Below are 4,391 nucleotides of genomic sequence, written 5' to 3' on the forward strand. Positions count from 1 at the left end.
CCCTCTCTTAAAAAAAAAAGAAGAAGAAGAAGAAGAATCTGCAGTGCAAATCAGCACCCCAGATGATTCTGAAACCTACCCAAGGATGTAAATCACTGAGTTAGAGTGCTTCTGCCCTCTAAAGAAGAAAAAACCTGAACTGTTATTTCCTATCACTAGGGCTTCTAAATACAGCAAAATAGAAAAATGAGCGATTTGTAAGTCAACATGTATGGGATTGGAGAAAGTAAAATTGTAAAGATTAGACCTGTGTGTTGCTGATCTATTTTAAGAAATAAAGATTTTCACTTATTAAATATGTAATAAAAATACATATGAAAGTAATGTCAGTAGCTCAAAGAGGTACATAGTAAGCAAATGCAAGAACAAGATGCTTTTTTTTCTTTATAGTAGTAAACTAAAAACTGTCCAGGAAATGACCTGATTTGACACCATGACTTTGTGAGGGAAAAGTTGGCCAGCCAGCTGCTGAAAAGGTTCAGAAAAATAATGATTTCTGAAAGATTGAAACTTGTGATCAAGGATGTTCCAGTTGGCACAAAAAAGAAATCCATCATTAAGTGAGTATGAGGAATAGAATTAGAGATTCTAGTGAAAAGGTATTGCTCACAAAAGGGATGGAGTCTCTGACTCAACAGGGAAAAGAAGCCCTACAATCTGTGTGAGGTTGTGCTGTTCCTGTGGCAAAGGTGAAACTGCACTGGTGGCCATTTCTGATTCTTTGCTCCTGCCATTTCTGTTCCCCAGGACACCTTATGGGGACCAGGAAGTTTTTCTGTCCGTACACTGACATTTCTGTTAAATCTCTTTATTCTTAGAACAAAAAAAGCGAAGAAATCACACTGTTGTGTGGTATTTCAAATAACTTTGCAGTCTAATCAAACTAGATGTGAAACTTATTATTGGATGACAAATTTTATTTATTTTTTTTAAGATTTTATTTATTTGACAGAGAGACTGAGAAAGCTAGAGAGGGAACACAAGCAAGGGGAGTGGGAGAGGGAGAAGCAGGCTCCTGGCTGAGCAAGGAGCCCGATGCGGGGCTCGATCCCAGGACCCCGGCATCATGACCTGAGCTGAAGGCAAGACGCTTAACGACTGAGCCACCCAGGCGCCCCTTGGATGAAAAATTTTAGTTGGTCTGTACTTCTTTGCCCCCAGGGCAATAGGACACACAAACCCTGAGGGAATAGAGGGTTAGTCTGCAAGGAGGGAAGGATTTAATGATAATGGAACTCGGGAAAAGGTGCAGAGAATTTCTACTGCACCTAACCAGCCAAATTCATCTGGGAAGGCATCCTGAATGAGACTGCCCCTTTTTCCAGCCCCTGGTCATAGCCCCCTACAAAGGGCCCACGTTTTGCCTGCAGGGTGGTTTTTGACTGCCAGTCCTCTTTGATAGGTGAATTATCAAATCTTAAACTTGGGGGTTTCCCCCTAGCATTTTATTAGAACTCTTTCAAGAACACAGAAGTTGAGAGAATTATACGTTAAGCACCCATTTACCCATCACCTAGATTCTGTCGTTAACACTTGCCTATCTCTGCTTTACCACATACTTAGCCAGCCATCCTTCCATCAGCTTTCACATCATCAGTGACAGTTCAGTATTTGTTTACCTTTGGGGGGGTAAAATTTACATGTAGAAATGCAGATCTTAAGTGCAGCATTGTACAGATTTTAATAAACCCATGTGCCTACGTGACCTAAACCTCTGTCCATCACCCCAGAAAACTCCTTCAGACCCCTTGCTAGTCAGTCCCCCGCCCCCAAAAGCAGGTGCTACTCTGGGTTTTTTTCGTCATTGTAGGTTATTTTTGCCTGTTTCTGAACTTCATATGAATGGAATCATACAGGATGTATGCTTTGGTCTGGCTTATTTCACTCAGCATCATTTAAGAGTCATCCAAGTTGTTACATGCATCACCGGTTTGTACCTTTTCATAACTGATTGACGTTCCATTGTATAGCTGCACCACCATTTGTTTCTCCATTCTCCTATTGCTGGACATGTGGACTCTTTTAACGGGATTTGAGCTTGGTATTGAAGCATCTAGAGAGGTGGTGGGGACTGAGGGTCAGGAGGAAGGCAGATCTATGCTCCAGGCAGAGGAAAAGCCATGAAGAAACTTCATCTCCAGATTCCAAAACCCAGGACTGGGCCTTAAGAAGGGAAGGTGTCATCACCTTCAAGGCCCCAGCTCCATCAAGTGCCAAGCACCTACTTCACCTTTGAGGCACCTCTCAATCTGTTCTTTTCTTTCTTTGTGCGCACGCGTGTGTGTGTGTGTGAGTGTGTGTGTGTTTAAAGAGTTATGTATTTTAGAGAGAGCGAGCACGAGCAGGAGGGGCAGAGGGAGAGGAGAGAATCCCAAGCAGACTCTGAGCTGATCGTGAAGCCCGACTGGAGGCTCCATCTCATGACCCTGAGATCATGACCTGAGCTGAAACCAAGAGTCGGACGCTTAACTGACTGAGCCACCGAGGCACCCCTGTTCTCTCTTTCTCATAACCACATCCAGTTTAGGTCTTTATTTTCTCTCACTTGGACTGTTGGGGTAATCTAAGTTGGTGGTTTTTCACCTCTGACCTCCCTCCCAAATAAACTATCATAAACATGGCCACCAAAGCAATCTCTGAACTGCATCGCTGATTATGCCACTGTCTCATCTCCTTCATGCTGACCCAACTAAGACCAAATTCCACCTTGGCCTTTAGGGTCCCCTACAGATGGCATTGATCAACCTTTTCAGACTTGTTATCTAAAATTTCTACTGCCTACATGTTATACACAAGCCATAGGAATAAAAGATACAGCATAGGGAATACACTCAATGATATTGTAATAGCGTTGTATGGTGACAGATGGTAGCTACACTTGTGAGCATAGCATAACGTATAGACTTGTTGAGTCCCTATGTTGTACACACAGTACACTGGGTGTCAATTATACTTCAAAAAATACACTATATGTTTCATGATTACATTATATATATTTATATATATTTAAATTCTAGTATTAAATATATTCTATATTAATATAATCAAATATATTAAAAATATACTAATGTAATATTGGGTGCAACCTTACTTCAATAAAAAGAATTAACTAGATCTCTCACAAAGAAAAAAAAAAAAAAGAAACAGGAAAAAAAATTGGGGGAAGCAGAAGTCCAGTTTTGAGTCTGGTGTCTGTCTCTTTTGCCTTATGGGTGTGGCAGAGCCTGGCTAGCTGTTCACCAAACCTGTTTCCTCTTCCTTCTGACCCACAATTAGACTACATTTCCCAGGCTTCTAGCATTAGTGTGTAGTTATGTGACAAAGTTTTGGTCAGTGGAATGTGGGAAAAAGTGGTGTGTGCCCTTCCCAGTTTGCTCTCCCTTCCAGACCTCCTCCCACTTGTGATCCTCCATGTTCTTTCCTTCTGGGCAACGACCTTGGAAATCCTTAGTTGAAGATAGAAGCCCCAAGGTGGAAGGAGTCCGGATCTGGCTCATCCAGATTGAATGGTTCTGAATTTCCAGCTTAAAAACTTTTAGCTATTACTCGAGTGCATACATGTCATTGTATCGGTCAGGATTTTCCATAGAAAGAAAACCAATAAGAAATATATATTAAAAGATTAATTTTAAGGAATTGACTCACATGGTTGTAAGGGCTGGCAAGTCTAAAATCGGTAGGGCAGGCCAACAGGCTGGAAATTCAGCCAGGAGTTGATGTTGGAATCTTGAGACAATTTCCTTTCAGGAAAACCTATTCTTGCTCTTGATTAGATTGGGCCAGTTGTCAAGGGTAATATCCTTTACTTATGGTCAACTGATTGGAGATGTTAACTATATCTACAAAATACCTTCACAGCAACACCTTTGTCTTGTGATTAAATCACCAAGTAGTACAGCCCAGCTAAGTAAACACAGAAAATGAACCATCACAGTAATGAAAGTAATCAAAAAAATAATTGTGCTATATGCCTCCTTGGAGTTATTTCTTTTTTACATCAGAAAATTTTTTGAAAAAAGGCAACAGTCTCTTAAGCACTAAATGTCACATTTGTGGGTCTATCAGAATGCTTTTTCTTAAACAGTGTGTAGTTCAGTCTGAGACAAATATCAACCCCAGTGGAAGTTCTTTATTTATAATTGGATCATAATTCTCTCCTCCATAGCTCAGTGATTTTTCAAGCTTAGATTAAAAATAAAAGTTGAAGTCTAACTTTTAAGATTGTCTCCCCTAGGGCACCTGGGTGGCTCAGTCGTTAAGCGTCTGCCTTTGGCTCAGGTCATGGTCCCAGGGTCCTAGGATCGAGCCCCACATCGGGCTCCCTGCACCGTGGGAAGCCTGCTTCTCCCTCTCCCACTCCCCCTGCTTGTGTTCCCTCTCTTGCTGTGTCT

The sequence above is a fragment of the Leptonychotes weddellii genome, chromosome 7 (genome assembly GCF_054177405.1).
Source record: "Leptonychotes weddellii isolate Sample4059 chromosome 7, ASM5417740v2, whole genome shotgun sequence".
Classification (NCBI taxonomy): domain Eukaryota; kingdom Metazoa; phylum Chordata; class Mammalia; order Carnivora; family Phocidae; genus Leptonychotes; species Leptonychotes weddellii.